Below are 13,844 nucleotides of genomic sequence, written 5' to 3' on the forward strand. Positions count from 1 at the left end.
GCTGAGAAAGGCATTGCAGCAGTTGTGGAGGAAGCTTTATCTACCCAACCTAGGTGTTAGGCGCCGAGGTCCCCGCCGACGCCTGGTCCCTTCCGCAGCTTTAGCGCTGCAGGGACGGCGGCCATCTTCTTCCGGCACTGTGTGCCCGGAAGCGTCGGGGACGTTGCTAGGCAACGCCCCGAACTTCCGCCGCAAGCGCCGCAGCAGGGCGAAGAGTTTTCTGAGCGCACCTGACGTCACTGCACCACAGGGGGTGGCAGATTCGAATAAAAGCCGGCTTGCCTGACAGTCAGGCGCCGGTTATAGCGTCTTAGCCCTGCTGTGCTTTGTGCTTGTTCCTGGTTCCCTGAGTCTGCGTGCATTCTCATCATCTTGTTGGTTCTCTGCTGTGCTTCTCCTGGCTCCTGCAGAAGTACTGCTCCGATTTGTTCCTTCGGAATCCAGAAGTTTGGAGGTCCTTGTCTGCGGCTGGCCATCTCCCAGATAAGTCAGGGGTTACCCTGCGATACCTTCTTCTTCCCATTTTTCCTTATTGTTACACCCCTGTGCATTGTTGCGCTTGTCTTATTTTGTTACTCCATCCTGCGCATTGTTGTGTCTGTACCTGTAATACCATCCAGAGGGTATATCACTTTACTGTGTCCACCTATTTATATCGCCATCCCGGGTGGTTACCACCATCTGGGCCACTGCAGGTGGATTCCGGTCTGCCCTTATTGTGCTTAGTTAGTTTTTCTTTTGCGCCCGTGCAGTCTCAGTGTTCACGTTGTCCACCCGTAAGACCTGACTGCAACGGAGTCTGGGCGGACCTAATCCGTCCTTACAGCCGGGGCAGTTAAAGGAGAAGCCTAGTACCTGCACGTGATCGCTGACATCTGTGCTGGGCAACAGAGATAGTGGTCAGCTTCGGTTTCACCCCTGCTGGCCTTACACTAGGGTAGTTAGTACGTGGAGGGATATGTGATTAGGATGAGCAGATATGGCAGAATTTTTCAGGTATTTGGATGTGTGAAATGTACAAAATCAAAATGTTTAACCAAAAAAAAAAAATATTTGAATCCCTTCATGTACACTAACATTTTTATTTTAATATCCCATATGTTAAGGAGATTAAGGCCCAACCTCTAAGAAGCTCTACCATACCTGTTGGATTCTTCATACATACATGCTGGTAAGTATGGTGTGCAAATGTTAAAAATGTACCATTGTCAATGTACCTTTTTACACATTTAAAATCACATCAATGCAAATCAACTATTAAAACAATGTCCCTGCCTAGTCTGACCAGTCAGGGGGTAAATGCATTGGCTGGGGGGACATATAAAAAGTCTCCCCCGGGTGTGGCATTACCCTGCTGGCTGGTTGGGCCTGGTGCTGGTTCACAAAATACAGGGGATCCCTCTACTCATTTTGTCCCCATATTTTGGAAATCAGGACTGGCCCTTGGGCCTGGTGCTGGTTTTAAAATGACTGGGAACCCCAACTTGTTTTGTTCCCTGCTTTTTTTAAACCAGGACCAGCTCTTTAAGCCTGGGGCTGGTTATATTTTTTAAATTTGTTTATATTTTCTATTTTTATTATACTGCAGCCTGCACGGGGTAGGTATTTTTAGTTAGCGTACGTATATACGACCACTAAATATGAATAGAAATCAGCCAGAATACGGCTGGATATGCCATCGGCCAAATACGAATCCGTAAATAGGGCAGATTAGTAAATCTGCCCTATTTACTAATCGTATTTTGTAAAAAAATATGGTTGTTGACATTGGTATTCATTCGTATTAAGAATACGTATTCATATTCTTAGTAAATCTCCCCCATTGTATAGCTGAAATCGCATCTAGCACACATCTCACTGTGTATGAGCACCATTATACTGATTTGCTGTAGACCAGTGGTTCTCAAACCTGGTCCTCAGGACCCCACACAGCTCATGTTTTCGAAATCTAGTAGCTCGTGTAGACGAAACCCTACAGAACTAAAAAATTAGCTGCAGGTAGAAGTAATGGGGTAAATTTACGAAGAAGTTCTATTAAAGATTCTATATATTAAATTCTTAAACGTGCTAAATATAAAGGAAGTAGAATCTGATTGGTTGCTATGGGCAACATCCCATCTTCAATAGAACTCCTGTATTTGTAAATGTGCCCTAATGTATCCACCAGGGCCGGCAACAGAAATCTTGGGGCCCGGTACACTGATATTTCTGGGGCCCCCTAACAACGCCCCCTTGAGCAGAACATTTTTAGTATACCGCTTATTGAAAGTGTTTTTTTATTATTACAAAAGACTCAATTAATATTCACTAATACTGGAGGGGTGTCTGGGTAAGTACCCTTACAGGAATCCAGGTGGGTGCCTTTATAAACCATTTCTAGGCACTGCACTGCCGCAGCTATGCTTACAGCCCGTCAGAACTTTGGGGCCCCTCACAAGCTTGGGGCCTGGTACAGGTGTCCCCCTTGACCCCCCCCCCTGTCGCCTGCCCTGGTATCCACTCTGTTGAGCTAGTCTCTTTACTAGTCTCTGTTTGTAAAATCAAACACTGTTGCAATATCTTAACATTGTATCTAATGCCAGAGACCAGTCAGTTCTCTGACATGGTAATCTGCTATTTGTGCAAATGCAATGTAAAATACTCTAAGCCTATGTGCAGTGAGCCATACTTTCTGATCCAACATGAAAAATTTGAATACATATCACTATGATATCTGCCAATCATCTGCAGGCATGAGGCTTAATTCCTCATTCATTAGTGTAATAATCTGCCACACTGAATTTTCAGATATAGGGTGAGCTATATGGTTACTCAAGAGTTTATTCATTAATGCAGTGGTTCCCAATTTTGTATTGAATACAGTAGTATTATACAGATAACCAATGAAGTGTCTGACAGAGTAGCTTTGCAGATGATGAATGCCTGGCTATTAAGATTAGCCTCGCGGATGCATTCATGATGCACTGTAGTGGTGAGAGTCTGTAATGAGGAAGGCCAAAAAGCTTTTTACAATAATCAATGTGTGAGATGATGAAAGCATGGATTAGAGTTTCTGCAGTGTCTTGTATAAGGTAAGAGCAAATTTTGATTATTTGTTTTTAGGTGCATGTGGCATGATTTTGAGACAGATTGAATATAGGGAACAAAGGAAAGTTCACAGTCAAGAAAAACACCTAGGCAGCGAGCTTGAGAGGTTGGAGTGATTGTCATATTCTCAACAGCGATAGAGATATCTGGTTGGTAACTACTATTTATTGGTGGAAATATAATTAATTCTATTTTAGAAATAATCTGTATTTTGCCCCCCCCCCCCCTGCCACCCGGGTACCTGTACTGCGGCGTATATGTGCGTAAAAGCTGGTGGCGGCGGCAGCGGGGGGTCCCTGCAGTCAATAGGAAATAACGAGCGCTATCCGCCGGGCTATGCGGAAGCGCTTCTGTTTTGGAAACACTGGTCGCACGCTGATTGGCTGAGATTCAGCCAATCAGCGTGCGCCGTGCGGCCAGTGTTTCCAAAACAGAAGCGCTTTCGCATAGCCCGGCGGATATTTCTTATTGACTGCAGGGACCCCCCGCTGCCGCCGCCAGCTTTACATCGCCGCAGGACAGGTACCCGGGAGGCAGACACCGGGGCGCCCCCACCCCGACTTGCCTGGGGCGCTCTGGTGCCTTGCACCGGCCCTGCCTAAGGAACAAAGTTGACAGGGGCACCAACTGTACATATCAAGCATGCACCGAGTGAAATAAGTCTGACAAGGAGGCTTGATGAACTCATTTATGCACGCCCATGTGGGGTGGGACAAGCTCTTTAAAAATGATTTGGAAGCCGCTGATTAACAAAGAGGCGGGAAAAACGTTATACAAATTATTCTTGCATCATCGATCTACCACCAGCCGGAGAACGCTGTATCCAGGCTCTGCATTCCATCTTGTGACCTCAACCGCCAGCCCCCGGCACATATCGTCCCCTCTGTGTACCCATGGGAACCTACAATTTGTTGGGTACGCCCATGAAATGCTGGGCATTCCCATGGGTGAGACCCGACCCCACCACTGTCCACTCCCGGGCCACCACGATGATAGTCATTGAAGCCGTTGGCAAAGGGGAACTGAAAATGTGCATTATTATTATTATTTACAGTTTCTTATATAGCGCAGCAGATTTCGTTGCGCTTTACAATAGTAAAGTTGCGCATAAAAGACCATGTGCATGCATAGTCCCTAAAGCATCAGAAAGGGCCTAAATTTGCCCCGTTATGAGGGAATTAAAATCACCCCCAGAATGCATACTCCAACTGCTGCAATGCTTATTTGATTGTTATATCCATTGATGTGGCAATGTGTATAATCCATGTACCCAGGCCAGTGTAAGGCTTCTAAGCTTCCCTCTGCAAAACTTTGAACTACAGCCCCTTTGCAAACCCACACTGCCACCAATACCCACTTTCCAGCCCCTCAAGTGAAGTTCCACAGCTGCAAACTTTAATAACTACAACAAGGATGTCTTCATCATACACATCCTGAATTTTGTGATAGGCAGACTCAGTGCAACCCCCCAGGTCTGGATAAAGGGCCAAATGGGCCTGGTGTGGAAAATGTTCAGGGGCCTAATTTGAGAAGTGAAGGAGGTGAGGCCAATGCAAAGTAGGCATACAGAACTTATACACCATATGCTCCAATGTCTTCCTAAATATATAAAAGTACAAAAATGGCATAATTGTGTAGAAAATAGAAATGCTATTTTAATACTTATGATGTATGGCAACCATGTCGCCAACTGTTGTCTCTCTAAAGACAATCATGCTGTCATGATGATGGGCCTATTTTAATGTGGAGGCCTGGAGCTGCAGCAGGATGACCACCGCAGAGATGGCCGCTCAATGAATGACTCATCATTTACTGGTCATCTGGTCCGAGCTGGTCCAGAAGAAGAAAAATGTTTTTAACCAGGACCATTAGGCAATCATTCCTGATGTTGTCTGCCATCTGCATTGAATTTTAGACTGGACAGGGAGGAGCCCCCTCCCAGTCTGCCGTCGAATAGCAGATGATAATCTGTTGAAAAGTGCACTTTACGATGCCCATACACCTTACAATTGCTGGGTCGATGAGATGCACGCTCCCGCACACATCTCATCGCACAGCTCAAAAAGTATCTGCTCCACATACTTTTTGTGATAGATTACATCTCATTGCATTGCAAAACGGATGCGATGCGATCTAGTCCAAATTGCATACAATAATTGTACCGTGTATGGGCACCTTTACACTATCACATCATGATACAAATCTTGATTTTCGTTTTTTGCTACCATTATATAACCTGTCATAAACAGATCATGGTTTTACCTGACAAATAAATTGCGGTACTTGTTTCCTTGAACGGCGCCCACGATTTCCATCGTATGGGCTCCTAAAAATCTCATTGTATCGTATCGCATCCCCCTGGAATATTGCGGCATGCGATGCGATCCGATTTTTAATTGTACAAGCACCCATGCCATGAGATGTGATAGGTGCCTACAATGAGATGTAACCCCCAGTATCCACGCCATCCCGAAGCGTGGCGAGCGCAGCGGTACACATCCTCCAACCTTTTCATTCCCCCACTATCCACGTCAGCGTGGAGTTGATTTTAGATAGTGTGGAGAGCGCAGCGAGCCACCGAGCCCGAAGCGTGGCGAGCAGACGCGGAAAACATGTGAAGTAATCTGCGTCCCCTTACGGGGCTCACTGCACTCGCCACGCTTCGGGATTGGTCGCTTGCTGCGCTCGCCACACTATCTAAAATCAACTCCACGCCGACGTGGATAGTGAGGGTATGAAAAGGTCGAAGGACGCGTACCGCTGCGCTCGCCACGCTTCGGGATGGCGTGGATACTGGGGGTTCCATCTCATTGTAAGCACCTATCACCAGAGACGTAGGGAGGGCGGAGCCACCGGAGCTCATGCTCCGGGCGGCGATTGGTCAAATGGCGCCGCCGGCCCGCCCCCCCCCCTCCCCTCTCCGCAAATGATCCCTGCCTGCACATGTCAGTGGTGGCGTAAATAAGGCTCTGTACTCCGTAGCCCAAGCATTTGCGGGGGGGAGCCAGCCATACGTGGGCGCAGTGTCAGTGCAGCAGCAATACCTGTAGAGGCAGGAGCTGGAGACTGGAGGAGAATGCCGGGGCTCAGTCCTTGGCGGCGATAGCTGCTCAGCAAGGTATGCGAAGCAAGGAGGAATTCTCCCTGCTCTGCTCCCTTGCTGAGATGAGGTGCGCTCAGTGCTGTCACTGACATAGCAGCCTGCGCCTGTCTCTGTGACCTCCGATCTCGCTCTCACTCCAGTCCTGCCTGCCACACTTCACTTGATTTATAGACTGTGGCAGGCTTTACAATCAACCTAAATCCTCACAGTAAAGCATATTACAGTGAGGCTTTAGATTGATTATAAAGGCTGCCACAGTCTGAGTGAACTGAAACAAACAATCACATGAACTTGTCTGTGTCCGGAGTCCAGACAGCTGCACCTAGGGATGGGACATCGAAAGAAAACATCGGTCAAATGATGTTTTTCAACATTGGTTGCAAAACATCATTTAGACCTAAACATTGGTACTGTGAACCCGATGTTAACCGATGTTTCGATATTTTTAAAAATAAACTGGTTACCAAAGCATATAATACACTAATAAGCTTCTGAAATGACAAATAATCCCTCTATTAAGTTTATCTTGTTGGAGGCTTACAGTTTATACACACACAATGGATATATGATTCATGTTTTGTGGTAAATCAAATTTGTTACGGAAGGAAAAAAACATGAAGCGTTAACTATCAAAACTTTATTACAACAACTCACAATCTGCTATTTTTACCTAGATTTTTAACTGTAGCAACAGGCTAATAACTTACTGTATGTTGATCATAGAAAATAGCAAAAAAACTGTACACACAGGGCAACATAGAACATACTACATTGTTGCTTAGAATAACCATCAGAACAAAGACGCTGGAGCCAGTGCCACTGCAAATTAAGGTTTAAAACACATCTGCATTTGACAAACCAGCCCCCATCCCCTCCCTCAAATAGAAACGACTGTACCTGTCACTCAGTATCTGCGTCCGCTGTTACTAATAAATCACTGCACATGTGCAGTGTGACTGACATTGCATTTCAAATAAATAAACTGTGCAAATGTCCGCATCCACAACTGAATCAGGCCCTTTGTAAGGTGCTGTGATATGCTTGCTGCATAATAATAAATCAATTGATAGATTGTAAGCTTGCGAGCAGGGCCCTCATACCTTTGACTAACTGTAAATACACAGTTTGTTGTATCACTGTCTCCTATTGTAAAGCGCAAGTGAATATGCTGCGCTATATAGGAAACTATTAATAAATAAATAAATATGAAGGGAGTTCACCACAATGTCACTACTAGTGACTATAGTATTATACTGTTCATTCTAGCACTCACTATCTTTGAAAACCCATGCAGTTCCTCTTCCCTGCCTGTAGTGTCGCTGTCTGCTGTAGTGCTTCTAGCACAGTGTGGTCTGTATATCAGCACTGATATGCAAACCAGACCTATGCTAGAAACACCACAGCAGACAGCGACTCACTAACAGCACCAGTTGCAGTGAGGCAGGGGTGGGGCTGTCCTGTGTGCTGCTGCTGAATGGCTGGCCAGACTGTCTTTCACTGTCAGCTACCACCCACAGCAGCAGCACACAGCCACACACACATATGAAAGCCCAGCCAGCAGTGATACTGTCATGTTTGTTAATGGATTTTTTTTTTATCAGTCTCTTAAGTTTTTAATGAATATAAATCAAGGAGAGAGTGAGCTGGCTGCAAAGCATTGAAAGCAGCACACATTGACACACAAAAGAAAAAACATTGGAAGATTGAGAAAAACATCGGGGGAGAAATCTAGCGATGTTGATGAAACATTGGATCCTCAACATCGCAGGGTTAAACATCGAACATTGGAACCATAAATCCGATGTTACCGATGAAACATCATATGATTACCCATCCCTAGCTGCACCTGGAGCCTGCCTGCCAGCCACCCCAGGACCAGGTCTGAAACTTCTATGATTATATGTTCAATGGGGGAACAGGAGGGATAACTTTGATGGGAGGGACAGGAGGAGGGATAATTGTTATAGGAGGGGAAGTAGTGATGGGTGAAAAGGAAGGATATGTATGAAAAAAATTATAATTAATGTATGGGGGGCCCCAAAACTTTTTTTGGCAGGGGGGCACAAAATTTCTAGTTACGCCACTGACACAAGTTCAAGTATAATACTATCTAACAGGCAGCGTGCTCCGGCGGCTGCCCTGCCCGGCGTCTGCCTCCTGCCCTGCTCGCCCCGGTCCCTGCCGCCAAGCGTCACGGACGGTGAGGCCGGAAGGCGGGCTGACACTCCTCTCTGTCCTCAATTGCTGCTGCTGCTCGGTTCGGCTTCCGGGCAGAGCAGCGTAGCAGCACTAAAGACTCCTCCCAGAGTCACCTGCCTCTGCTACGCAGAGTGACTCACGCCCTCCCCCCTGGCTACAGCAGCGTCATCATCCTTCCCAAGCGCTGGCTGTAGCCTGGAGGAGGAGAAGTTGTTCTGCTGCGGCCCGTGCCGCCCTGTTATCCAATGTGGATTTTTTTATACAGCTAATGAATGTTGTTCATAATAAACATAGTAATAAACTTGGGGTTTGGGGGATATATCTTTATCTGTATATATATTTATTTACAGCTGTCAGCATCTTATATAGCACAGCAGATTCCGTTACAGCGTCTTATGTAGCGCAGCAAATTCCGTTACAGCATCTTATATAGCGCAGCAGATTCCGTTACAGTGTCTTATATAGCGCAGCAGATTCCGTCAGTGTCTTATATAGCGCAGCAGATTCCGTTAGTGTCTTATATAGTGCAGCAGATTCCGTTACAGTGTCTTATATAGCACAGCAGATTCCGTTACAGCGTCTTATATAGCGCAGCAGATTCCGTTACAGTGTCTTATATAGCGCAGCAGATTCCGTTACAGTGTCTTATATAGCGCAGCAGATTCCGTTACAGCGTCTTATATAGCGCAGCAGATTCCTTTGCAGCGTCTTATTTAGCGCAGCAGATTCCGTCAGTGTCTTATACAGTTCAGCAGATTCCGTTACAGCGTCTTATATAGTGCAGCAGTTTCCGGTACAGCATCTTATATAGCGCAGCAGATTCCATTACAGTGTCTTATATAGCACCGCAGATTCCGTTACAGCATCTTATATAGCGCAGCAGATTCCGTAACAGTCTTCTATAGCGCAGCAGATTCTGTCAGTGTCTTATATAGCGCAGCAGATTCCGTTACAGTGTCTTATATAGCACAGCAGATTCCGTTACAGCGTCATATATAGCGCAGCATATTCCGTTACAGTGTCTTATATAGTGCAGCAGATTCCGTCAGTGTCTTATATAGCGCAGCAGATTGCGTTAGTGTCTTATATAGTGCAGCAGATTCCTTTACAGCGTCTTATATAACGCAGAAAATTCCGTCAGTGTCTTATATAGCGCAGCAGATTCTGTTACAATGTCTTATATAGTGCAGCAGATTCTGTTACAGCGTCTTATATAGCGCAGCAGATTCTGTTACAGTGTCTTATATAGCGCAGCAGGTTCCGTAACAGCGTCTTATATAGCGCAGCAGATACCGTTACAGCATCTTATATAGCGCAGCAGATTCCGTTACAGCGTCTTATATAGAGCAGCAGATTCCGTTACAGTGTCTTATATAGAGCAGCAGATTCCGTTACAGTGTCTTATATAGCGCAGCAGATTCCGTTACAGTGTCTTATATATTGTCTTATTTTTTTAGTTTTTTCTTTTCAAATGTAACATGCCAACACATGTTAGCCACGCCCCCAAATCATTACCGGGGGGGGCGCGAAATATGCCCTTGCTCCGGGCACCATGGCACCTAGCTACACCGCTGCCTATCACATCTCATGGCATGGGTGCTTGTACAATTAAAAATCGCATTGTATCGCATCCCATTTGCTGGCATGCAATGCAATGCAATATTTAATTGTACAAGCATCGCACCGCACGCATTGCAGACCTCTAAATAAGGTGCACGATGGCATAGGATGGGCCCCGTTCTAGGAAACATGTACCTAAATTGCATATAACATATCTGCAAGTTAACCCTATGCAAAAAATAAAAGTTTATCCAAACAATTATTTTGAAAGACATAACGCGTTTGGGCAATATGTAAGAGGGGACAAGTGTTGATCTTTCCGTGATTTTCCCCTTGAGATTCAAAGATTGGCATTTTTTTTATATTAAGAGTAAAGGCAACCTGGTTTTACCTTAAAATAATGGAGCTTTAATACACACTGCAAAATTGCCATAAAATTGCCACAGTGTGTACCATATTGTAGTCCCTCTTCTGAATATATGAGTAGTCCTGAACATGTAGAACATTCTCCCACACTTTCATTGACCTAATCAGTAATATGAGCTGTTTATAGAGTGATCTCTGGCACAGGCCTTTTCTGCTCACTCAGCTGTCACAATGTAAACACATCTGCCTGTCCCGTGTGGAGGAAACCAGATTTCACGGACCTGTAGTTTAAGTGAAATGATCTAACACAGTGCAGCAGATGCTAATGCTGGACACCTGCAACAGCCCATTACAAACAAATCTCAAAAATGTAGATTAGATCATGCTCCATGTGTAGACCCCAAATACTCTTTGCTAATATATCTATGAGTGCAGATGGCGACTAGTACAACACCCTTAATAGAATCTCTTCATATGGGGGGTGATTCATGTTGGATCGGTCCCTGGCATATTCGCTCCAGGGACCAATAATGTGGCTCTGCACATGCCTATGGGTGATTATACTCATGTGCAGGGGCAGTACGGATGGTGTAATGGTTAGCATTACTGCCTCACAGCACTGAGGTCATGGGTTCTATACCCACCATGGCTCTAACTGTGCGGAGTTTGTATATTCTCCCCGTGCTTGTGTGGTTTTCGTCCGGGTTCTCCAGTTTCCTCCCACAATCCAAAAATATATACTGGTAGACTAATGGACTCCCAACAAAATTAACCCTAGAATGTCTGTGTGTGCATGTACATGTGGTAGGAAATATAGATTGTAAGCTCCACTGGGGTAGGGACTGATGTGAATGTTCAACTATACTTTGTAAAGCGCTGCGGAATATGTGTGTGCTATATAAGAAACTGTTAATAAATAAATAAATAATAAATGTGCAGGGCTGCTGTGCGAACGCCTTCCATGACTATCACATACGCTGAGGCATATGCACAAGTAGAAGAGAGAGGGGGCGGGCAGGAGCCAGAGCAGGGGTTTTATGCTTGGCATTCCCCTGGGAATGCAGGTGGCCCTATGCCTGCCGTAGGCAGGTGGCTGATATCACATGAGGGCTCCTAGAGGCACTGACGTCGTGCGACGTCAGCCACCTGCCCCGGCAGGAATCCACCTGCCTGTGTTCGCCTGGAGACTCCTAGCGGTTTCCTCAGTGCAGCCACCGTTTTTTTCACCGAATATGTCCACACAGCAGCCCTGCACATGCGCATATTAGAATATTCGCAAGCGCAGAGCAAAAACATCGGTCCCCAGTGCAAATACCCCAGGGACAAATCGTCACTGAATCAGGCCCTATGTTTCCTCTAATAATATTTTGCATACATGTCCTGCATCATCACCACAGCCTACTGGCATATCTATAATGAGTGCAAGGTGTGCGGTGTACATAGGCCCGTGGGTTCAGGGGGTCCCACACACCGTACACTGCACCCGTTTAATTATAAACACCTCTCCATCTGTCCAGTGCGGCTGGCTCCACAACTGCAAATACCAATGGGAAAATGGCCGCCGCCGCAATTTTCCGTCGATTACCACATGCACAGTAAAGATGTCCTCTGGGAACATTGCCAGAGTATACTGCACCACCAGAGAGTAGGGGGTTCTATCAGAGCATGCATTTTTTACACCCCTTTTCCATCAATGCCCACAAATGTTGTTTACCTGTCTGTCCCTCTGTGTAAAGGTAAGCAGTGACTTTGGGGCATGCGAAATGAGAAGCAAATGTATGCGCAATTTACCAATAATGGCTCATTTGTAAAAGCATCAGCATAGCATCTGTCATCTCTACTTTAATAGGCATCATAATGAAGGTTTAGGAAATCAAGGGGGTGAATTATTACACAGTAATGGTAAAGGTTGGGATTTAAAAATGTCAGTTAAGAGCTGATGTGGTTGCTGTATTATCACATTATCACTTCTCTGGGCTTAATAAATCGGCACCAATATGTTGTATAAAAGCTAAAATCACCAGTCTGCGATTAGTCTATTATTTTGTGGATTTGTGTTCAATCAAATCAAATATTAATTAATCGGTAGATCCTATATTTGTTCATACAAAGTACCAATGTTTTGCCTATTTCATTTTGACTTAAATTCCGTTTTATATTCAATTTTTACATTTCATTTTTAAAACACCAAATGGCAAAAATCGAATGAACATCTAATTCAAATACACTAATAACTCAAAATTTAACATCCTATAGTATATAAAGCAGGTTGAGTATCCATTATCCAAAATGCCCGGAACCAGAAGAATTTTGGATAATGGATTATTCCATCATTTGGAATATTTTTATATTTGAATGATGTATCTTGAGGTATCTTGCATTTATATTGTATAAACACACCAAACACATGAAATACACACAAATATATTTTATTTGTGCATGAAACAAGGTTTCAAAACATGAAACAAAGTCTGTGGTCAATCTCAGGTACTGAATTTAAATGCAAAGCAATCATGTCCTTGCACATATTTAGTGCCAGTTACAGGTTATTTCCACAGTAGTACCAGTTACAGATGTCCCAGTAGGTTTTTAGCAACAACAAAAAAGTACATTTTGGAGACAATGGTTTTTGAAATCATTTGTATAATGGATATTTGGATAAGGGATGCTCAACCTGTACAAGGCTAACACAGCTCCTTACCTCTAGGTGAGGTGGAATTCAAGTGTTTTGACCATCTGTATTAAACGGCATACGATGGAGCAATTAAGATTTTGTTCCATTCGGCAGGCTCTGACCTTACTGTTATGTTGTTCCATCATTTTGATGGATTAGTAACTGGTTAGTAAATATACCCCAAACGGTTGGAGACTGCACAGCTTGCTGTGTGGTTATTTCCAATCCATAAAAGACATTTTGCACCCTGAACTAAAGCATTTGACTTATCTCAGTAGATTTAGAAAGAGAGAAATCTAGGAGAAAATTAAAAATTTACATAAACAGTAATTATTGGCCATTGCCAGTACATTTACATAAGGGCTTAAAGAGAAATTACTTTTATTTAGAATTGATGATGTCCAAAGCACAAGCAGGGGAGATGTGGTAGATCCTGTTAAGGAGGTGGAACCACTTTATTACTATGGCTTGGCCATGCCATCCTTAATGTACTTCACCACTTAGGAATGTATAAAGCAGTAAATAATCTAAATAATCCTTATTATATAAATAATATAAATAATCCTTATTTCTTTACAAAGAAATAAGGATTAAAATGGTTGAGTTTACCTGAAGGGTAAAAAAAGGGGCAGACTAGATGGGCCAAATGGTTCTTATCTGCCGTCAAATTCTATGTTTCTATGTTTCTATGTTTCTTTAAGCAGTGGTCGGGAAACCGGGGTAAATTACCCCAAATGGGGTAAAAATGAAATTCCTGGGGGTAATGGACGGTTGCGCTGGAATACCCTGGAATCCTCAGCCCTGCAACATGAAATGCGGACTGTGCACGGGGACAGCGCTTGATTTACAGATACA

This window comes from Crinia signifera, chromosome 9 (assembly GCF_055691185.1).
Source record: "Crinia signifera chromosome 9, ASM5569118v1, whole genome shotgun sequence".
Taxonomy (NCBI): domain Eukaryota; kingdom Metazoa; phylum Chordata; class Amphibia; order Anura; family Myobatrachidae; genus Crinia; species Crinia signifera.